Source organism: Hyla sarda, chromosome 10, assembly GCF_029499605.1.
Source record: "Hyla sarda isolate aHylSar1 chromosome 10, aHylSar1.hap1, whole genome shotgun sequence".
In the NCBI taxonomy this organism is placed as follows: domain Eukaryota; kingdom Metazoa; phylum Chordata; class Amphibia; order Anura; family Hylidae; genus Hyla; species Hyla sarda.
The window spans coordinates 6,924,828-6,950,142 of NC_079198.1; the positions used below are offsets into that span (position 1 = coordinate 6,924,828).

The window sequence follows — 25,315 nt, forward strand, 5'->3', positions numbered from 1 at the left end:
CCATATATAACTCTACCTAGAGGTCTGATCCCATATATAACTCCACCTAGAGGTCTGATCCCATATACAACTCCCCCTAAAGGGTCTGATCCCATATATACCTCCACCTAGAGTTCTGATCCCATATATAACACCGCCTAGAGGTCTGATCCTATATATAACTCCACCTAGAGGTCTGATCCCATATATACCTCCACCTAGAGTTCTGATCCCATATATAACACCGCCTAGAGTTCTGATCCTATATATAACTCCACCTAGAGGTCTGATCCCATATATACCTCCAACTAGAGTTCTGATCCCATATATAGCTCAACCTAAAGGGTCTGATCCCCTATATGATTCAAGTTATAGGTCCAAAGTAATGGTACAATCCTATATACTTGTGTTAACGGCTCCTACTAGGGGTCCAATCTATATAAATCTACATATGTCTTCATGCAATGAATGTATACAGCTGTATACAGATCAGGCCCCCTAGTGGCTGCTTACAGAATGATATTTTTGTATCTGTCTTCAAATCTGCATTTCGGTTCCTATTTATAAGGGTCTCTTCACACGGCAGAATTTCCGCTTGCAGAATTCTGCCTTAACTTAACTGCTAGCGGAAATTCAGAAGTGTGAATGGGAGTGTGGAATCCCATAGAAGGCTAATGGGATTTAATCCACTCAATAATTAAAGGGGTACTCCGGTGAAAACCTTTTTTCTTTTAAATCAACTGGTGGCAGAAAGTTAAACATATTTGTAAATTACTTCTATTAAAAAATCTTAATCCTTCCTGTACTTATTAGCTGCTGAATACTACAGAGGAAATTCTTTGTTTTTTGGAATGCTCTCTGATGACATCACGATCACAGTTCTCTCTGCTGACGTTATTATAATAATAAAGCTTTATTTATTGTTGTCCTTAGTGGGATTTGAACCCAAGTCCCCAGCACTGCACGGCAGCAGTGCTAACCACTGAGCCACCATGCTGCCCTTAGCATACATCTGCTATGTATCTGCTATGCATGGTTGCTAAAATGGACAGAGATGTCAGCAGAGAGCACTGTGCTCGTGATGTCATCAGTGTTGTAAAAAGAAAGGAATTTGCTCTGTAGCATTCAGCAGCTAATAAGTACTGGAAGGATTAAGATTTTTTAATAGAAGTAATTTACAAATATGTTTAACTTTCTGCCACCAGTTGATTTAAAAGAAAAAAAGGTTTTCACCGGAGTACCCCTTTAATGGTTGTGGGAGGACATGACAAAGTCCACGCCGCACGCCGGTGAACGAGACGATAACCGCACCGGTGACACATAAACTGCTGAAGAAGGTGTGAAGATGTCCGGCAACTCCTCCTACCCCAACTAGAGGTTCTTCACATACAATTCCCCCTATGGGTAAACACAAACCGAACTACAAGTGACACCCAGCCAGAGAAACCGAGCAGGAGAAGGGGTTAACATAGAAATGATAGATTTTTAAAAATGGATAGCGCCAAATTTAGGCTGGCCTGAGCCTGTGTACCCCCCACCTTCTCCATTGCCACCACAATTGCCCAAAACAAACAATGTATATATGAATTGTGCCATAGTATAGTCTACAAACCACAGTGACAACGTTCTGCACCCGGTGGCCATGTGTGGTACTGCAGCCTTTCAAAAATAAATTCTAATTTAACCCAATTAATATTGATACAATATGAAGACGTTTTATCATAAAAACCCACTTTACATCACACATTTGTTATGACCTGCAATAGGCCCCGGACATGGCAGCTTTCTTCCAAAAACAGCGCCACCCCTGTCTATATTAAAGGGGTTATATAGGATCAGAAAAATTTTGTTGAGTTCTTCCAAAAACACTGCCACCCTTGTCCTCATGTGGTGTGTGGTATTGCAGCTCCGTTCCATTGAAGTGAATAGAGCCAAGTTGCAATACCACTCACAACCTGGGGCGGCGCTGTTTTTGGGAGAAAGCAGCTCTGTTTTTCTATTCCTGGATAACCCCTTTAAAGAGGTACTCCGGTGGAAAACTTTTTTTTTTTTCCCCCCCACCGGAGTACTTAATCCTTCCAGTACTTATTAGCTGCTGAATACTACAGAGAAAATTATTTTCTTTTTGGAACACAGAGCTCTCATGAGCACAGTGCTCTCTGCTGACATCTCTGTCCATTTTAGGAACTGTCCAGAGCAGCATATGTTTGCTATGGGGATTTTCTCCTACTCTGGACAGTTCCTAAAATGGACAGATATGTCAGCAGAGAGCACTGTGCTCGTGATGTCAGCAGAGAGCTGTGTGTTCCAAAAAGAAAAGAATTTCCTTTGTAGTATTCAGCAGCTAATAAGTACTGGAAGGATTAAGATTTTTTAATAGAAGTAATTTACAAATCTGTTTAACTTTCTAGCACCAGTTGATTTAAAAAAAAAAAAAAAAAAAAAAAAAAAAAAAATACGTTTTCCACCGGAGTACCCTTTTAGGGTGCGTTCCCACACGGCGTATACGCAGCGTATTTCACGCTGCGCAAAAAATTTACGGCAGCAGCGGGAAATACGCTGCGTATTCCTTACTCACTATACACACAGGGCTTTCCTGCGGCAGCCCTATTCGTGTAGTGAGTTTTAGAGGCGGGGCCGTGTGCCGGCGTGTTTCCCGCTGCTGCCGTAAATTTTGCGCAGCGTGAAATACGCTGCGTATACGCCATGTGGGAACACACCCTTAAAGGACAACTGCAGCGCTCTATCACTTATCCCCTATCCTGTCCTTTAAGTGTTTGGTACTGCACCCCCTGGCCCCATACGCTTCTATAGAGCTGAACTGCAATACCGCACACGACCTGAGAACAGAGGTGGCGCTGTTCATAGAAAAAAAAAAATATTCTAGCCCTGTACAACGACCCTTTCACATCGGGGTTAAAAATTTTCCATTCTCGGCTGTGAGAAGATTCTGGAGATGAAATCTCGGCCCCCACAACGTGGAAAACGTTTCACTTTTGTTCCTTATTGGTTAATCTGCTCGACAGAGCGTTAAACCTGCGGGAATGTGGGCAGAAAGCTGCTGAGTTATCATTACCGCGCTCCCCTATCTGCTTCCTTCCTTACCCCGACGCCCCCTGCAGGACGCAACGAACACCCCCCCCCCCCCAACGCGTGACATTAACCCCTGCAGACCTGGAATTGGCTGATGTGTCTATATCACCGAAAACAAATATTCAAAGCAATGTAAAATGTAAACGTTATACGGGCAGCAGAAAACGCGGCGTGGTGAACGCGCCCTACGAAGGCTTCTAGTCCCTATGGACCTTTCCTATTCATACTCAGGCATGACCAATCAATCACGCTGGGAGCAAACAGTGATCAATGCGGCCGCACATGGGGCCCCAATCTTAATAGGTTTCATATGAGTAAGCACCATGTTTGTCAGTGTTTCCCAACCAGGGTGCCTCCAGCTGTTGCCAAACTACAACTCTCAGCATGCCCGGACAGCCTTCGGCTGTCCGGGCATGCTGAGAGTTGTAGTTTGGCAACAGCTGGAGGCACCCTGATTGGGAAACACTGCTCTATGGGGAGTAGTTGCCCATAGCAACCAATCATATTGCTTCTTTAACTTTTTAAATGGCCTCTGAAAAATGAAAGCAGCGATCTGATTGGTTGCTATGGGCAACTGGGCAACTTTTCCTCTACACAGGTTTTGATAAATCTCCCCCTTATATATATATATATATAATGTATATTTATTTAGATTTATATCCTCCCACCATGCTGTACCCTGCCCCTCTCCTCAGTGGGACCTATAGCCCTGTTCATCCAGTTCCACCTGGTTCATGAACACTGAGGACTGGCACTATATAGAGCAGTTGGTGTTACGCCGAGCGCTCCGGGTCCCCGCTCCTCCCCGGAGCGCTCGCTACACTTCCCTCACTGCAGCGCCCCGGTCGGTTCCACGGACCCGGGGCGCTGCGTTACCACCTCCGGCCGGGATGCGATTCGCGATGCGGGTAGCGCCCGCTCGCGATGCGCACCCCGGCTCCCGTACCTTACTCGCTCCCCGTCAGTTCTGTCCCGGCGCGCGCGGCCCCGCTCCCTAGGGCGCGCGCGCGCCGGGTCTTTGCGATTTAAAGGGCCACTGCACCGCTGATTGGTGCAGTGGTTCCAATTAGTGTTTACACCTGTGCACTTCCCTATATCACCTCACTTCCCCTTCACTCCCTGGCCGGATCTTGTTGCCCTAGTGCCAGTGAAAGCGTTCCTTGTGTGTTCCTTGCCTGTGATTCCAGACCTTCTGCCGTTGCCCCTGACTACGATCCTTGCTGCCTGCCCCGACCTTCTGCTACGTCCGACCTTGCTTCTGTCTACTCCCTTGTACCGCGCCTATCTTCAGCAGCCAGAGAGGTTGAGCCGTTGCTAGGGGATACGACCTGGTCACTACCGCCGCAGCAAGACCATCCCGCTTTGCGGCGGGCTCTGGTGAAAACCAGTAGTGACTTAGAACCGATCCTCTAGCACGGTCCACGCCAATCCCTCTCTGGCACAGAGGATCCACTACCTGCCAGCCGGCATCGTGACAGTAGATCCGGCCATGGATCCCGCTGAAGTTCCTCTGCCAGTTGTCGCTGACCTCACCACGGTGGTCGCCCAGCAGTCACAACAGATTGCGCAACAAGGCCAACAGCTGTCTCAACTGACTGTTATGCTACAACAGTTACTACCACAGCTCCAGCAATCATCTCCTCCGCCAGCTCCTGTACCTCCTCCGCAGCGAGTGGCCGCTTCTGGAATACGACTATCCTTGCCGGATAAATTTGATGGGGACTCTAAGTTTTGCCGTGGCTTTCTTTCCCAATGTTCATTACACTTGGAGATGATGTCGGACCAGTTCCCCACTGAAAGGTCTAAGGTGGCTTTCGTAGTCAGCCTGCTGTCTGGAAAAGCCCTGGCTTGGGCCACACCGCTCTGGGACCGCAATGACCCCGTCACTGCCTCTGTACACTCCTTCTTCTCGGAAATTCGAAGTGTCTTTGAGGAACCTGCCCGAGCCTCTTCTGCTGAGACTGCCCTGTTGAACCTGGTCCAGGGTAATTCTTCCGTTGGCGAGTATGCCGTACAGTTCCGTACCCTTGCTTCAGAATTATCCTGGAATAATGAGGCACTCTGCGCGACCTTTAAAAAAGGCCTATCCAGCAACATTAAAGATGTTCTGGCCGCACGAGAAATCCCTGCTAACCTACATGAACTCATCCATCTTGCCACTCGCATTGACATGCGTTTTTCCGAACGGCGTCAGGAGCTCCGCCAGGATATGGACTCTGTTCGCACGAGGCGTTTCTTCTCCCCGGCTCCTCTCTCCTCTGGTCCCCTGCAATCTGTTCCTGTGCCTCCCGCCGTGGAGGCTATGCAGGTCGACCGGTCTCGCCTGACACCCCAAGAGAGGACACGACGCCGCATGGAGAATCTCTGCCTGTACTGTGCTAGTACCGAACACTTCCTGAAGGATTGTCCTATCCGTCCTCCCCGCCTGGAAAGACGTCCGCTGACTCCGCACAAAGGTGAGACAGTCCTTGATGTCTACTCTGCTTCTCCACGTCTTACTGTGCCTGTGCGGATGTCTGCCTCTGCCTTCTCCTTCTCTGCTGTGGCCTTCTTGGACTCTGGATCTGCAGGAAATTTCATCTTAGCCTCTCTCGTCAACAGGTTCAACATCCCGGTGACCAGTCTCGCCAGACCCCTCTACATCAATTGTGTAAACAATGAAAGATTGGACTGTACTATACGTTTCCGCACGGAGCCCCTTCTAATGTGCATCGGATCTCATCACGAGAGGATTGAACTGTTGGTCCTCCCCAATTGCACTTCTGAAATCCTTCTTGGACTTCCCTGGCTTCAACTCCATTCCCCAATCCTGGATTGGTCCACTGGGGAGATCAAGAGTTGGGGGCCCTCTTGTTCCAAGGACTGCTTAAAACCGGTTCCCAGTAAACCTTGCCGTGTCCCTGTGCTTCCTCATGTAACCGGTCTCCCTAAGGCCTATATGGACTTTGCGGACGTTTTTTGCAAAAAACAAGCTGAGACTCTACCTCCTCACAGGCCTTATGATTGTCCCATTGACCTCCTCCCGGGCACTACTCCACCCCGGGGCAGAATCTATCCTCTGTCCGTCCCAGAGACTCTTGCCATGTCTGAATACGTCCAAGAAAATTTAAAAAAGGGCTTTATCCGTAAATCCTCCTCTCCTGCCGGAGCCGGATTTTTCTTTGTGTCCAAAAAAGATGGCTCTCTACGTCCTTGCATTGACTACCGCGGTCTTAATAAAATCACGGTTAAGAACCGCTACCCCCTACCCCTCATCTCTGAACTCTTTGATCGTCTCCAAGGTGCCCATATTTTTACCAAACTGGACTTAAGAGGTGCTTATAATCTCATCCGCATCAGAGAGGGGGATGAATGGAAAACGGCATTTAACACCAGAGATGGACACTTTGAGTATCTGGTCATGCCCTTTGGTCTATGCAACGCCCCTGCCGTCTTCCAAGACTTTGTTAATGAAATTTTTCGTGATCTACTATACTCCTGTGTTGTTGTATATCTGGACGATATCCTGATTTTTTCTGCCAATCTTGAAGAACACCGCCAGCATGTCCGTATGGTTCTTCAGAGACTTCGTGATAATCAACTCTATGCCAAAATAGAGAAATGTCTGTTTGAATGCCAATCTCTTCCTTTTCTAGGATACTTGGTCTCTGGCCAGGGACTACAAATGGACCCAGATAAACTCTCTGCCGTCTTAGATTGGCCACGCCCCTCCGGACTCCGTGCCATCCAACGTTTTTTGGGGTTCGCCAATTATTACAGGCAATTTATTCCACATTTTTCTACCATTGTGGCTCCTATTGTGGCTTTAACAAAAAAAAATGCCGATCCCAAGTCTTGGCCTCCTCAAGCGGAAGACGCCTTTAAACGACTCAAGTCTGCCTTTTCTTCGGCTCCCGTGCTCTCCAGACCTGACCCATCTAAACCCTTCCTATTGGAGGTTGATGCCTCCTCAGTGGGAGCTGGAGCTGTCCTTCTACAAAAAAACTCTTCCGGGCATGCTGTTACTTGTGGTTTTTTTTCCAGGACCTTCTCTCCGGCGGAGAGGAACTACTCCATCGGGGATCGAGAGCTTCTAGCCATTAAATTAGCACTTGAGGAATGGAGGCATCTGCTGGAGGGATCAAGATTTCCAGTTATTATTTACACCGATCACAAGAACCTCTCCTACCTCCAGTCTGCCCAACGGCTGAATCCTCGTCAGGCCAGGTGGTCTCTGTTCTTTGCCCGATTTAATTTTGAAATTCACTTTCGGCCTGCTGATAAAAACATTAGGGCCGATGCTCTCTCTCGTTCCTCAGATGCCTCTGAAATTGAACTCTCTCCTCAACACATCATTCCTCCTGACTGCCTGATTTCCACTTCTCCAGCCTCCATCAGGCAAACTCCTCCAGGAAAGACCTTTGTTTCTCCACGCCAACGCCTTGGGATCCTCAAATGGGGTCACTCCTCCCATCTCGCAGGTCATGCGGGCATCAAGAAATCTGTGCAACTCATCTCTCGCTTCTATTGGTGGCCGACTCTAGAGACTGATGTGGTGGACTTTGTGCGAGCCTGCACTATCTGTGCCCGGGATAAGACTCCTCGCCAGAAGCCCGCTGGTTTTCTTCATCCTCTACCTGTCCCCGAACAACCTTGGTCTCTGATTGGTATGGATTTTATTACTGACTTACCCCCATCCCATGGCAACACTGTTATTTGGGTGGTCGTTGATCGATTCTCCAAAATGGCACATTTCATCCCTCTTCCTGGTCTTCCTTCTGCGCCTCAGTTGGCTAAACAATTTTTTGTACACATTTTTCGTCTTCACGGGTTGCCTACACAGATCGTCTCGGATAGAGGCGTCCAATTTGTGTCTAAATTCTGGAGGGCTCTCTGTAAACAACTCAAGATTAAATTAAATTTTTCTTCTGCATACCATCCTCAATCCAATGGACAAGTAGAGAGAATTAACCAGATCTTGGGTGACTATTTACGACATTTTGTTTCCTCCCGCCAGGATGACTGGGCAGATCTTCTACCTTGGGCCGAATTCTCGTATAATTTCAGAATCTCTGAATCTTCCTCCAAATCTCCGTTTTTTGTGGTGTACGGCCGTCACCCTCTTCCCCCCCTCCCTACCCCCTTGCCCTCTGGTCTGCCCGCTGTGGATGAAATTTCTCGTGATCTTTCCACCATATGGAAAGAGACCCAAAATTCTCTCTTACAGGCTTCTTCTCGCATGAAGAGATTCGCAGATAAGAAAAGAAGAGCTCCTCCCATTTTTTCCCCTGGAGACAAGGTATGGCTCTCCGCTAAATATGTCCGTTTCCGTGTCCCGAGCTATAAGTTGGGACCACGCTATCTTGGTCCTTTTAAAGTTTTGTGTCAAATTAATCCTGTCTCTTACAAACTTCTTCTTCCTCCTTCTCTTCGTATCCCTAATGCCTTTCACGTCTCTCTTCTTAAACCTCTCGTCCTCAACCGTTTTTCTCCTAAATCTGTTCCTCCCACTCCTGTTTCCGGCTCCTCGGACATCTTCTCTGTCAAAGAGATTTTGGCCTCTAAAAAGGTCAGGGGAAGAACTTTTTTTTTAGTGGATTGGGAGGGTTGTGGTCCAGAAGAGAGGTCCTGGGAACCTGAGGACAATATCCTGGACAAAAGTCTGATCCTCAGGTTCTCAGGCCCCAAGAAGAGGGGGAGACCCAAGGGGGGGGGTACTGTTACGCCGAGCGCTCCGGGTCCCCGCTCCTCCCCGGAGCGCTCGCTACACTTCCCTCACTGCAGCGCCCCGGTCGGTTCCACGGACCCGGGGCGCTGCGTTACCACCTCCGGCCGGGATGCGATTCGCGATGCGGGTAGCGCCCGCTCGCGATGCGCACCCCGGCTCCCGTACCTTACTCGCTCCCCGTCAGTTCTGTCCCGGCGCGCGCGGCCCCGCTCCCTAGGGCGCGCGCGCGCCGGGTCTTTGCGATTTAAAGGGCCACTGCACCGCTGATTGGTGCAGTGGTTCCAATTAGTGTTTACACCTGTGCACTTCCCTATATCACCTCACTTCCCCTTCACTCCCTGGCCGGATCTTGTTGCCCTAGTGCCAGTGAAAGCGTTCCTTGTGTGTTCCTTGCCTGTGATTCCAGACCTTCTGCCGTTGCCCCTGACTACGATCCTTGCTGCCTGCCCCGACCTTCTGCTACGTCCGACCTTGCTTCTGTCTACTCCCTTGTACCGCGCCTATCTTCAGCAGCCAGAGAGGTTGAGCCGTTGCTAGGGGATACGACCTGGTCACTACCGCCGCAGCAAGACCATCCCGCTTTGCGGCGGGCTCTGGTGAAAACCAGTAGTGACTTAGAACCGATCCTCTAGCACGGTCCACGCCAATCCCTCTCTGGCACAGAGGATCCACTACCTGCCAGCCGGCATCGTGACAGTTGGCTGTTGGCGGTCCTGGCATGCTGGGAGTTGTAGTTTTGCAAACATCTGGAGGTTCGCAGTTTAGAGATCACTGACATCCTCAGACAAGATCATCCAAGTATCCAACCCCTGCAGCATCCAATATGATGTATCTAATTCCCTATATTTTATACAGTCTGCTGAGCTGCTGTATCTAAGCCCCCATATGTCTAATCCTTATTATCTGTGATACTGTGTGCTGATCTTATGTATCTAATCCTTATTATGTGTGATACTGTGTGCTGATCCTCTGTATCTAATCCTTATCATGTGTAAAACTGTGTGCTGATCCTCTGTATCTAATCCTTATTATGTGTGATACTTTGTGCTGATCTTATGTATCTAATCCTTATTATGTGTGATACTGTGTGCTGATCCTCTGTATCTAATCCTTATCATGTGTAAAACTGTGTGCTGATCCTCTGTATCTAATCCTTATTATGTGTGATACTTTGTGCTGATCTTATGTATCTAATCCTTATTATGTGTGATACTGTGTGCTGATCCTCTGTATCTAATCCTTATCATGTGTAAAACTGTGTGCTGATCCTCTGTATCTAATCCTTATTATGTCTGATACTGTGTGCTGATCCTCTGTATCTAATCCTTATGTGTGATACTGTGTACTGATCCTCTGTATCTAATCCTTATTATGTGACATACTGTGTGCTGATCCCCTGTATCTAATCCTTATGTGTGATACTGTGTGCTGATCCTCTGTATCTAATCCTTATCATGTGTAAAACTGTGTGCTGATCCTCTGTATCTAATCCTTATTATGTGTGATACTGTGTGCTGATCCTCTGCATCTAATCCTTATCATGTGTAAAACTGTGTGCTGATCCTCTGTATCTAATCCTTATGTGTGATACTGTGTGCTGATCCTCTGTATCTAATTCTTATTGTGTGTGATACTGTGTGCTGATCCTCTGTATCTAATCCTTATTATGTTACATACTGTGTGCGGATCCCCTGTATCTAATCCTTATGTGTGATACTGTGTGCTGATCCTCTGTATCTAATCCTTATTATGTGTTGTACTGTGTGCTGATCCTCTGTATCTAATCCTTATTGTGTGATACTGTGTGCTGATCCCCTGTATCTAATCCTTATGTGTGATACTGTGTGCTGATCCTCTGTATCTAATTCTTATGTGTGATACTGTGTGATGATCCTCTGTATCTAATCCTTATTATGTGTGATACTGTGTGCTGATCCTCTGTATCTAATCCTTATTATGTGTGATACTGTGTGCTGATCCTCTGTATCTAATCCTTATGTGTGATACTGTGTGCTGATCCTCTGTATCTAATCCTTATTATGTGTGATACTGTGTGCTGATCCTCTGTATCTAATCCTTATTATGTGTGATACTGTGTGCTGATCCTCTGTATCTAATCCTTATTATGTGTGATACTGTGTGCTGATCCTCTGTATCTAATCCTTATGTGTGATACTGTGTGATGATCCTCTGTATCTAATCCTTATTATGTGTGATACTGTGTGCTGATCCTCTGTATCTAATCCCTATGTGTGATACTGTGTGCTGATCCTCTGTATCTAATCCTTATTATGTGTGATACTTTGTGCTGATCCTCTGTATCTAATCCTTATGATGTGTGATACTGTGTGCTGATCCTCTGTATCTAATCCTTATTATGTGTGATACTGTGTGCTGATCCTCTGTATCTAATCCTTATTATGTATGATACTGTGTGCTGATCCTCTGTATCTAATCCTTATGTGTGATATTGTGTGCTGATCCTCTGTATCTAATCCTTATGTGTGATATTGTGTGCTGATCCTCTGTATCTAATCCTTATTATGTGTGATACTGTGTGCTGATCCTCTGTATCTAATCCTTATTATGTGTGATACTGTGTGCTGATCCTCTGTATCTAATCCTTATTATGTGTGATACTGTGTGCTGATCCTCTGTATCTAATCCTTATTATGTGTGATGCTGTGTGCTGATCCTCTGTATCTAATCCTTATGTGTGATACTGTGTGCTGATCCTCTGTATCTAATCCTTATGTGTGATACTGTGTGCTGATCCTCTGTATCTAATCCTTATTATGTGTGATACTGTGTGCTGATCCTCTGTATCTAATCCTTATTATGTGTGATACTGTGTGCTGATCCTCTGTATCTAATCCTTATTATGTGTGATACTGTGTGCTGATCCTCTGTATCTAATCCTTATGTGTGATACTGTGTGCTGATCCTCTGTATCTAATCCTTATGATGTGTGATACTGTGTGCTGATCCTCTGTATCTAATCCTTATTATGTGTGATACTGTGTGCTGATCCTCTGTATCTAATCCTTATGATGTGTGATACTGTGTGCTGATCCTCTGTATCTAATCCTTATTATGTGTGATACTGTGTGCTGATCCTCCTCTGTATGTGTGATGTCCCCCCAGGGTCTCTTACACGTCCTCTCCCCCCCTGTACATTGTACACACTCACACAGACACATGTACACACATGAATAAGTGATGAGGAGGCGTCTGATCAGCGGACAGGTCTCTTCTTGCTGAGCAGACGGAGCGAGGACTCTGATCTCCTGTCACATCCACCTCTTTACCTCCTGTGCGTCTGTTCTCCAAGGCTTCTTCCTCCCCATCTCATTCTCTTTCTTCCCAGCAACTTGTATTATACTGCTGAATACTCTGACTTGTACACTGTAACGACCCCCCCCCATGGTCTTCTATTAGTTCCCCTCCTGCTGTCAGTTGCTGCTGATTCTATTGCTACAGACTCTGAGCAACCTTCCAGTTCCTCCATCTTTACAGGAGATAATCTGGTAATAATACTGCTCCTATATACAAGAATATAACTACTATAATACTGCCTCCTATATACAAGAATATAACTACTATAATACTGCCTCCTATATACAAGAATATAACTACTATAATACTGCCTCCTATATACAAGAATATAACTACTATAATACTGCTCCTATATATACAAGTGTCACGATGCCGGCTGGCAGGTAGTGGATCCTCTGTGCCAGAGAGGGATTGGCGTGGACCGTGCTAGAGGATCGGTTCTAAGTCACTACTGGTTTTCACCAGAGCCCGCCGCAAAGCGGGATGGTCTTGCTGCGGCGGTAGTGACCAGGTCGTATCCCCTAGCAACGGCTCAACCTCTCTGGCTGCTGAAGATAGGCGCGGTACAAGGGAGTAGACAGAAGCAAGGTCGGACGTAGCAGAAGGTCGGGGCAGGCAGCAAGGATCGTAGTCAGGGGCAACGGCAGAAGGTCTGGAATCACAGGCAAGGAACACACAAGGAACGCTTTCACTGGCACTAGGGCAACAAGATCCGGCGAGGGAGTGAAGGGGAAGTGAGGTGATATAGGGAAGTGCACAGGTGTAAACACTAATTGGAACCACTGCACCAATCAGCGGTGCAGTGGCCCTTTAAATCGCAAAGACCCGGCGCGCGCGCGCCCTAGGGAGCGGGGCCGCGCGCGCCGGGACAGAACTGACGGGGAGCGAGTAAGGTACGGGAGCCGGGGTGCGCATCGCGAGCGGGCGCTACCCGCATCGCGAATCGCATCCCGGCCGGAGGTGGTAACGCAGCGCCCCGGGTCCGTGGAACCGACCGGGGCGCTGCAGTGAGGGAAGTGTAGCGAGCGCTCCGGGGAGGAGCGGGGACCCGGAGCGCTCGGCGTAACAGTACCCCCCCCCTTGGGTCTCCCCCTCTTCTTGGGGCCTGAGAACCTGAGGATCAGACTTTTGTCCAGGATATTGTCCTCAGGTTCCCAGGACCTCTCTTCTGGACCACAACCCTCCCAATCCACTAAAAAAAAAGTTCTTCCCCTGACCTTTTTAGAGGCCAAAATCTCTTTGACAGAGAAGATGTCCGAGGAGCCGGAAACAGGAGTGGGAGGAACAGATTTAGGAGAAAAACGGTTGAGGATGAGAGGTTTAAGAAGAGAGACGTGAAAGGCATTAGGGATACGAAGAGAAGGAGGAAGAAGAAGTTTGTAAGAGACAGGATTAATTTGACACAAAACTTTAAAAGGACCAAGATAGCGTGGTCCCAACTTATAGCTCGGGACACGGAAACGGACATATTTAGCGGAGAGCCATACCTTGTCTCCAGGGGAAAAAATGGGAGGAGCTCTTCTTTTCTTATCTGCGAATCTCTTCATGCGAGAAGAAGCCTGTAAGAGAGAATTTTGGGTCTCTTTCCATATGGTGGAAAGATCACGAGAAATTTCATCCACAGCGGGCAGACCAGAGGGCAAGGGGGTAGGGAGGGGGGGAAGAGGGTGACGGCCGTACACCACGAAAAACGGAGATTTGGAGGAAGATTCAGAGATTCTGAAATTATACGAGAATTCGGCCCAAGGTAGAAGATCTGCCCAGTCATCCTGGCGGGAGGAAACAAAATGTCGTAAATAGTCACCCAAGATCTGGTTAATTCTCTCTACTTGTCCATTGGATTGAGGATGGTATGCAGAAGAAAAATTTAATTTAATCTTGAGTTGTTTACAGAGAGCCCTCCAGAATTTAGACACAAATTGGACGCCTCTATCCGAGACGATCTGTGTAGGCAACCCGTGAAGACGAAAAATGTGTACAAAAAATTGTTTAGCCAACTGAGGCGCTGAAGGAAGGCCAGGAAGAGGGATGAAATGTGCCATTTTGGAGAATCGATCAACGACCACCCAAATAACAGTGTTGCCATGGGATGGGGGTAAGTCAGTAATAAAATCCATACCAATCAGAGACCAAGGTTGTTCGGGGACAGGTAGAGGATGAAGAAAACCAGCGGGCTTCTGGCGAGGAGTCTTATCCCGGGCACAGATAGTGCAGGCTCGCACAAAGTCCACCACATCAGTCTCTAGAGTCGGCCACCAATAGAAGCGAGAGATGAGTTGCACAGATTTCTTGATGCCCGCATGACCTGCGAGATGGGAGGAGTGACCCCATTTGAGGATCCCAAGGCGTTGGCGTGGAGAAACAAAGGTCTTTCCTGGAGGAGTTTGCCTGATGGAGGCTGGAGAAGTGGAAATCAGGCAGTCAGGAGGAATGATGTGTTGAGGAGAGAGTTCAATTTCAGAGGCATCTGAGGAACGAGAGAGAGCATCGGCCCTAATGTTTTTATCAGCAGGCCGAAAGTGAATTTCAAAATTAAATCGGGCAAAGAACAGAGACCACCTGGCCTGACGAGGATTCAGCCGTTGGGCAGACTGGAGGTAGGAGAGGTTCTTGTGATCGGTGTAAATAATAACTGGAAATCTTGATCCCTCCAGCAGATGCCTCCATTCCTCAAGTGCTAATTTAATGGCTAGAAGCTCTCGATCCCCGATGGAGTAGTTCCTCTCCGCCGGAGAGAAGGTCCTGGAAAAAAAACCACAAGTAACAGCATGCCCGGAAGAGTTTTTTTGTAGAAGGACAGCTCCAGCTCCCACTGAGGAGGCATCAACCTCCAATAGGAAGGGTTTAGATGGGTCAGGTCTGGAGAGCACGGGAGCCGAAGAAAAGGCAGACTTGAGTCGTTTAAAGGCGTCTTCCGCTTGAGGAGGCCAGGACTTGGGATCGGCATTTTTTTTTGTTAAAGCCACAATAGGAGCCACAATGGTAGAAAAATGTGGAATAAATTGCCTGTAATAATTGGCGAACCCCAAAAAACGTTGGATGGCACGGAGTCCGGAGGGGCGTGGCCAATCTAAGACGGCAGAGAGTTTATCTGGGTCCATTTGTAGTCCCTGGCCAGAGACCAAGTATCCTAGAAAAGGAAGAGATTGGCATTCAAACAGACATTTCTCTATTTTGGCATAGAGTTGATTATCACGAAGTCTCTGAAGAACCATACGGACATGCTGGCGGTGTTCTTCTAGATTGGCAGAAAAAATCAGGATATCGTCCAGATATACAACAACACAGGAGTATAGTAGATCACGAAAAATTTCATTAACAAAGTCTTGGAAGACGGCAGGGGCGTTGCATAGACCAAAGGGCATGACCAGATACTCAAAGTGTCCATCTCTGGTGTTAAATGCCGTTTTCCATTCATCCCCCTCTCTGATGCGGATGAGATTATAAGCACCTCTTAAGTCCAGTTTGGTAAAAATATGGGCACCTTGGAGACGATCAAAGAGTTCAGAGATGAGGGGTAGGGGGTAGCGGTTCTTAACCGTGATTTTATTAAGACCGCGGTAGTCAATGCAAGGACGTAGAGAGCCATCTTTTTTGGACACAAAGAAAAATCCGGCTCCGGCAGGAGAGGAGGATTTACGGATAAAGCCCTTTTTTAAATTTTCTTGGACGTATTCAGACATGGCAAGAGTCTCTGGGACGGACAGAGGATAGATTCTGCCCCGGGGTGGAGTAGTGCCCGGGAGGAGGTCAATGGGACAATCATAAGGCCTGTGAGGAGGTAGAGTCTCAGCTTGTTTTTTGCAAAAAACGTCCGCAAAGTCCATATAGGCCTTAGGGAGACCGGTTACATGAGGAAGCACAGGGACACGGCAAGGTTTACTGGGAACCGGTTTTAAGCAGTCCTTGGAACAAGAGGGCCCCCAACTCTTGATCTCCCCAGTGGACCAATCCAGGATTGGGGAATGGAGTTGAAGCCAGGGAAGTCCAAGAAGGATTTCAGAAGTGCAATTGGGGAGGACCAACAGTTCAATCCTCTCGTGATGAGATCCGATGCACATTAGAAGGGGCTCCGTGCGGAAACGTATAGTACAGTCCAATCTTTCATTGTTTACACAATTGATGTAGAGGGGTCTGGCGAGACTGGTCACCGGGATGTTGAACTTGCTGACGAGAGAGGCTAAGATGAAATTTCCTGCAGATCCAGAGTCCAAGAAGGCCACAGCAGAGAAGGAGAAGGCAGAGGCAGACATCCGCACAGGCACAGTAAGACGTGGAGAAGCAGAGTAGACATCAAGGACTGTCTCACCTTTGTGCGGAGTCAGCGGACGTCTTTCCAGGCGGGGAGGACGGATAGGACAATCCTTCAGGAAGTGTTCGGTACTAGCACAGTACAGGCAGAGATTCTCCATGCGGCGTCGTGTCCTCTCTTGGGGTGTCAGGCGAGACCGGTCGACCTGCATAGCCTCCACGGCGGGAGGCACAGGAACAGATTGCAGGGGACCAGAGGAGAGAGGAGCCGGGGAGAAGAAACGCCTCGTGCGAACAGAGTCCATATCCTGGCGGAGCTCCTGACGCCGTTCGGAAAAACGCATGTCAATGCGAGTGGCAAGATGGATGAGTTCATGTAGGTTAGCAGGGATTTCTCGTGCGGCCAGAACATCTTTAATGTTGCTGGATAGGCCTTTTTTAAAGGTCGCGCAGAGTGCCTCATTATTCCAGGATAATTCTGAAGCAAGGGTACGGAACTGTACGGCATACTCGCCAACGGAAGAATTACCCTGGACCAGGTTCAACAGGGCAGTCTCAGCAGAAGAGGCTCGGGCAGGTTCCTCAAAGACACTTCGAATTTCCGAGAAGAAGGAGTGTACAGAGGCAGTGACGGGGTCATTGCGGTCCCAGAGCGGTGTGGCCCAAGCCAGGGCTTTTCCAGACAGCAGGCTGACTACGAAAGCCACCTTAGACCTTTCAGTGGGGAACTGGTCCGACATCATCTCCAAGTGTAATGAACATTGGGAAAGAAAGCCACGGCAAAACTTAGAGTCCCCATCAAATTTATCCGGCAAGGATAGTCGTATTCCAGAAGCGGCCACTCGCTGCGGAGGAGGTACAGGAGCTGGCGGAGGAGATGATTGCTGGAGCTGTGGTAGTAACTGTTGTAGCATAACAGTCAGTTGAGACAGCTGTTGGCCTTGTTGCGCAATCTGTTGTGACTGCTGGGCGACCACCGTGGTGAGGTCAGCGACAACTGGCAGAGGAACTTCAGCGGGATCCATGGCCGGATCTACTGTCACGATGCCGGCTGGCAGGTAGTGGATCCTCTGTGCCAGAGAGGGATTGGCGTGGACCGTGCTAGAGGATCGGTTCTAAGTCACTACTGGTTTTCACCAGAGCCCGCCGCAAAGCGGGATGGTCTTGCTGCGGCGGTAGTGACCAGGTCGTATCCCCTAGCAACGGCTCAACCTCTCTGGCTGCTGAAGATAGGCGCGGTACAAGGGAGTAGACAGAAGCAAGGTCGGACGTAGCAGAAGGTCGGGGCAGGCAGCAAGGATCGTAGTCAGGGGCAACGGCAGAAGGTCTGGAATCACAGGCAAGGAACACACAAGGAACGCTTTCACTGGCACTAGGGCAACAAGATCCGGCGAGGGAGTGAAGGGGAAGTGAGGTGATATAGGGAAGTGCACAGGTGTAAACACTAATTGGAACCACTGCACCAATCAGCGGTGCAGTGGCCCTTTAAATCGCAAAGACCCGGCGCGCGCGCGCCCTAGGGAGCGGGGCCGCGCGCGCCGGGACAGAACTGACGGGGAGCGAGTAAGGTACGGGAGCCGGGGTGCGCATCGCGAGCGGGCGCTACCCGCATCGCGAATCGCATCCCGGCCGGAGGTGGTAACGCAGCGCCCCGGGTCCGTGGAACCGACCGGGGCGCTGCAGTGAGGGAAGTGTAGCGAGCGCTCCGGGGAGGAGCGGGGACCCGGAGCGCTCGGCGTAACAACAAGAATATAACTACTATAATACTGCTCCTATATACAAGAATATAACTACTATAATACTGCTCCTATATACTAGAATATAACTACTATAATACTGCTCCTATATACAAGAATATAACTACTATAATACTGCTCCTATATACAAGAATATAACTACTATAATACTGCTCCTATATACAAGAATATAACTACTATAATACTGCTCCTATATACAAGAATATAACTACTATAATACTGCTCCTATATACAAGAATATAACTACTATAATACTGATCCTATATACAAGAATATAACTACTATAATACTATTCCTATATACAAGAATATAACTACTATAATACTGCTCCTATATACAAGAATATAACTACTATAATACTGCCTCCTATATACAAGAATATAACTACTATAATACTACTCCTATATACAAGAATATAACTACTATAATACTGCCTCCTATATACAAGAATATAACTACTATAATACTGCTCCTATATACAAGAATATAACTACTATAATACTGCTCCTATATACAAGAATGTAACTACTATAATACTGCTCCTATATACAAGAATATAACTGCTATAATACTACTCCTATATACAAGAATATAACTACTATAATACTGTCTCCTATATACAAGAATATAACTACTATAATACTGCCTCCTATATACAAGAATATAACTACTATAATACTGCTCCTATATATACAAGAATATAACTACTATAATACTGCTCCTATATACAAGAATGTAACTACTATAATACTGCTCCTATATACAAGAATGTAACTACTATAATACTGCTCCTATATATACAAGAATATAACTACTATAATATTGCTCCTATATACAAGAATATAACTACTATAATACTGCTCCTATATACAAGAATATAACTACTATAATACTGCTCCTATACACAAGAATATAACTACTATAATACTGCTCCTATATACAAGAATACAACTACTATAATACTGCTCCTATATACAAGAATATAACTACTATAATAGTGCTCCTATATACAAGAATATAACTACTATAATACTGCTCCTATATATACAAGAATATAACTACTATAATACTGCTCCTATATATACAAGAATATAACTACTATAATACTGCTCCTATACACAAGAATATAACTACTATAATACTGCTCCTATATACAAGAATATAACTACTATAATACTGCTCCTATATATACAAGAATATAACTACTATAATACTGCTCCTATACACAAGAATATAACTACTATAATACTGCTCCTATATACAAGAATATAACCACTATAATACTGCTCCTATATACAAGAATACAACTACTATAATACTGCTCCTATATACAAGAATATAACTACTATAATACTGCTCCTATATACAAGAATATAACTACTATAATACTGCTCCTATATACAAGAATATATCTACTATAATACTGCTCCTATATACAAGAATATAACTACTATAATACTGCTCCTATATACAAGAATATAACTACTATAATACTGCCCATATATACAAGAATATAACTACTATAATACTGCTCCTATATACAAGAATATAACTACTATAATACTGTCCCCTATATACAAGAATATAACTACTATAATACTGCCCATATATACAAGAATATAACTACTATAATACTGCTCCTATATACAAGAATATAACCACTATAATACTGCTTCTATATACAAGAATATAACTACTATAATACTGCTCCTATATACAAGAATATAACTACTATAATACTGCTCCTATATACAAGAATATAACTACTATAATACTGCCCCTATATACAAGAATATAACTACTATAATACTGCTCCTATATACAAGAATATAACTACTATAATACTGCTCCTATATACAAGAATATAACTACTAGAATACTGCTCCTATATACAAGAATATAACTACTATAATACTGCTCCTATATACAAGAATATAACTACTATAATACTTCTCCTATATACAAGAGTATAACTACTATAATACTGTCTCCTATATACAAGAATATAACTACTAGAATACTGCCTCCTATATACAAGAATATAACTACTAGAATACTGCTCCTATATACAAGAATATAACTACTATAATACTGCTCCTATATTCAAGAATATATCTACTATAATACTGTCTCCTATATACAAGAATATAACTACTATAATACTGCTCCTATATACAAGAATATAACTACTATAATACTGCCTTCTTTATACAAGAATATAACTACTATAATACTGCCACTATATACAAGAATATAACTATTATAATACTGCTCCTATATACAAGAATATAACTACTATAATACTGCTCCTATATACAAGAATATAACTACTATAATACTGCTCCTATATACAAGAATATAACTACTATAATACTGCTCCTATATACAAGAATATAACTACTATAATACTGCTCCTATATACAAGAATATAACTACTATAATAAGGACACTATGTGCTAAAATTCTGCATAAACATAAGTATTCAGACCCTTTATTTAGCTCTGGCTCCTCCCATTTCTCTTGATTATCTCTGAGATGTTTCTCCACCTTGGTCGGAGTCACCTGGGGTAAATTCGGCTGATTGGACAAGACACAGCCCTGTCTATATAAGGTCTCACAGCTGAAAATGTATATCAGAGCAAACAACAAGCCATGAGGTAGAAAGAACTGCCTGTAGAGCTCAGAGACAGGATTGTGTGGGGACACAGATCTGGAGAAGGGAACAAAGACATTTCTGCTACACTGAAAGTTCCCAAGAGCTCAGTGGTCTCCATAATTGTTACATGGAAGAAGAAGGAACTAGTCATCAGGGGAGAAGAGTCCTGGTAAGAGAGGAGACCGAGAACCCAACGGTCACTGAGCTCCAAAGATCCTGTGTACAGATGGGAGAAACTACTAGAAGGTCCAGAACCATCACTGCAGCCACCACCAGGCACTACCCATCTCCTGCCCAATATCATCCCTACAGTCATCATGGTGGGGGCAGCATCATGTATAGAGGAAACCAGGCACTGCCCATCACCTGCCCAATACCATCCCTACAGTGATCATGGTGGGGGCAGCATCATGTCTGGAGGAAACCAGGTACTGCCCATCACCTGCCCAATACCATCCCTACAGTGATCATGGTGGGGGCAGCATCATGTCTGGGGGAGACCAGGCACTGCCCATCACCTGCCCAATACCATCCCTACAGTGATCATGGTGGGGGCAGCATCATGTCTGGGGGAAACCAGGTACTGCCCATCACCTGCCCAATACCATCCCCACAGTGATCATGGTGGGGGCAGCATCATGTCTGGAGGAAACCAGGTACTGCCCATCACCTGCCCAATACCATCCCTACAGTGATCATGGTGGGGGCAGCATCATGTCTGGGGGGAACCAGGCACTGCCCATCACCTGCCCAATACCATCCCTACAGTGATCATGGTGGGGGCAGCATCATGTCTGGAGGAAACCAGGTACTGCCCATCACCTGCCCAATACCATCCCTACAGTGATCATGGTGGGGGCAGCATCATGTCTGGAGGAAACCAGGTACTGCCCATCACCTGCCCAATACCATCTCTACAGTGATCATGGTGGGGGCAGCATCATGTATAGAGGAAACCAGGTACTGCCCATCACCTGCCCAATACCATCCCTACAGTGATCATGGTGGGGGCAGCATCATGTCTGGGGGAAACCAGATACTGCCCATCACCTGCCCAATACCATCCCTACAGTGATCATGGTGGGGGCAGCATTATGTCTGGCGGAAACCAGGCACTGCCCACCACCTGCCCAATACCATCCCTACAGTGATCATGGTGGGGGGCAGCATCATGTCTGGCGGAAACCAGGCACTGCCCATCACCTGCCCAATACCATCCCTATAGTGATCATGGTGGGGGCAGCATCATGTCTGGGGGAAACCAGGCACTGCCCATCACCTGCCCAATACCATCCCTACAGTGATCATGGTGGGGGCAGCATCATGTCTGGAGGAAACCAGGTACTGCCCATCACCTGCCCAATACCATCCCTACAGTGATCATGGTGGGGGCAGCATCATGTCTGGGGGAGACCAGGCACTGCCCATCACCTGCCCAATACCATCCCTACAGTGATCATGGTGGGGGCAGCATCATGTCTGGGGGAAACCAGGTACTGCCCATCACCTGCCCAATACCATCCCCACAGTGATCATGGTGGGGGCAGCATCATGTCTGGGGGGAACCAGGCACTGCCCATCACCTGCCCAATACCATCCCTACAGTGATCATGGTGGGGGCAGCATCATGTCTGGAGGAAACCAGGTACTGCCCATCACCTGCCCAATACCATCCCTACAGTGATCATGGTGGGGGCAGCATCATGTCTGGAGGAAACCAGGTACTGCCCATCACCTGCCCAATACCATCTCTACAGTGATCATGGTGGGGGCAGCATCATGTATAGAGGAAACCAGGTACTGCCCATCACCTGCCCAATACCATCCCTACAGTGATCATGGTGGGGGCAGCATCATGTCTGGGGGAAACCAGATACTGCCCATCACCTGCCCAATACCATCCCTACAGTGATCATGGTGGGGGCAGCATTATGTCTGGCGGAAACCAGGCACTGCCCACCACCTGCCCAATACCATCCCTACAGTGATCATGGTGGGGGGCAGCATCATGTCTGGCGGAAACCAGGCACTGCCCATCACCTGCCCAATACCATCCCTATAGTGATCATGGTGGGGGCAGCATCATGTCTGGGGGAAACCAGGCACTGCCCATCACCTGCCCAATACCATCCCTACAGTGATCATGGTGGGGGCAGCATCATGTCTGGGGGAAACCAGGTACTGCCCATCACCTGCCCAATACCATCCCTACAGTGATCATGGTGGGGGCAGCATCATGTCTGGAGGAAACCAGGCACTGCCCATCACCTGCCCAATACCCTCCCTACAGTGATCATGGTGGGGGCAGCATCATGTCTGGGTGAAACCAGGCACTGCCCATCACCTGCCCAATACCATCCCTACAGTGATCATGGTGGGGGCAGCATCATGTCTGGAGGAAACCAGGCACTGCCCATCACCTGCCCAATACCATCCCTACAGTGATCATGGTGGGGGCAGCATCATGTATAGAGGAAACCAGGCACTGCCCATCACCTGCCCAATACCATCCCTACAGTGATCATGGTGGGGGCAGCATCATGTCTGGGTGAAACCAGGCACTGCCCATCACCTGCCCAATACCATCCCTACAGTGATCATGGTGGGGGCAGCATCATGTCTGGGTGAAACCAGGCACTGCCCATCACCTGCCCAATACCATCCCTACAGTGATCATGGTGGGGGCAGCATCATGTCTGGAGGAAACCAGGCACTGCCCATCACCTGCCCAATACCATCCCTACAGTGATCATGGTGGGGGCAGCATCATGTCTGGAGGAAACCAGGTACTGCCCATCACCTGCCCAATACCATCCCTACAGTGATCATGGTGGGGGCAGCATCATGTCTGGGGGAAACCAGGTACTGCCCATCACCTGCCCAATACCATCCCTACAGTGATCATGGTGGGGACAGCATCATGTCTGGGGGAAACCAGGCACTGCCCATGACCTGCCCAATACCATCCCTACAGTGATCATGGTGGGGGCAGCATCATGACTGGAGGAAACCAGGCACTGCCCATCACCTGCCCAATACCATCCCTACAGTGATCATGGTGGGGGCAGCATCATGTCTGGAGGAAACCAGGTACTGCCCATCACCTGCCCAATACCATCTCTACAGTGATCATGGTGGGGGCAGCATCATGACTGGAGGAAACCAGGCACTGCCCATCACCTGCCCAATACCATCCCTACAGTGATCATGGTGGGGGGGGGGGGGGCAGCATCATGTCTGTATTATGTGTTGTGTGTAGTGACATTCTGGATGCATTGCATGGACTTGTGTCGGGCAGCATTAGGGTGATGTGTAGGTGTCGTGTTTGACCTTGTGCGGGGGTGCGGTGACCTCTGGAGATCTTCCTGCTGTTTATTACACAATAGATTCCTGCGCCGTTAATCAATACAAATGAGGAGCTGAAAAGTGACAGGGAAATTAAACAGGGTGGTGCATTGTTGCCCAACCAATGGGACTCCAGCTGTTGCAAAACTACAACACGCAGCTGTAGTTTTGCAACAGCTAGAGGGACACTGGTTAGGAAACACTGCCCTAGGGGACTTGTATAAGCAATCCTTTGACTGCTCATACAGACCAATGCAGAACACATGCTGGGAGATGTTGTTTTGCAACAGCTGGAGGCACCCTGGTTGGAAAACGCTGTTCAAATTTAATTGTGAGTAGGGACTGCCTTAGAGAAGCGGGCACCAGTGGCACCCATGCTGCCCCCAGTGGTCAGCACCATCCTCCTCTCTCTCATCTATATGGAATGTCTGGGTTCATTGGGTTTGCCCCAATAGATTCTACGGTCCGCACCCACCCCGATTCGGTTCTGCGCCCCCCAACAATACAGCGTTACAATGTATCGCTGCAGTCTACGCTCTGCGAGCGAAACCCGACAGTACTGCTCTCCGGGTGGCTGAATGTCGGTACCTGCACTGATACACTGTGACGGACTTCAGCTGTGTAGTCAGAACAGGATTTAACAACAAAAAAGGGAACCATATCGTTTTGATTTGTAAACAAAGTTTCAGCGCGTTGTGGAACTGTCCCTTATACAAGGACGAGGCTTCGATTCCACAGGGCTGGATGAGACTGTTGCACACGGGAGCTTGCACTCTAATCCCTCTCCCCGCAGCCCTAGAACGCGCAGGCTATGATTCATTTTGGAGAACGCCGGTGAACCTGTCAGTGCGAGCTTAGAGTAGGAGGGAGCCGGTGTCTGGATGAATCCCACGCAAGCGAAGGGGGTGATAATCTCCGCGCAGATGGCGCTCCAGGCGGAATTAAAGCGCCCAGGCCTAGAGCGACAGGGAGGCGATGGCGGAGCCGCTAACGCTGCGCTGAAAGGGAACCTATCCTCACTTTAATGCTGCCCGAAACACGAGTCATCAAGACGTTACCATAAGTCTCTCCCAAAACCCAAACAGGTAGAAATCCGTCAAGGCTGATGGGTCTTGGAGAAGCCACTGGGCAGGGCCGGTTCTACCTATAGGCAAAATAGGCAGCTGCCTAGAGCGCCCTCTTGATGGGGGC

The 25,315-nt window shown here is 47.4% G+C and overlaps 1 protein-coding gene across 5 annotated transcripts in view; it reads right to left on the reverse strand.

Moving 5' to 3' along the window:
• Positions 1 to 25,315, reverse strand: part of GRAMD1A (GRAM domain containing 1A) — a 161,111-nt gene that overhangs the window by 77,097 nt on the left and 58,699 nt on the right. The window lies entirely within an intron of this gene.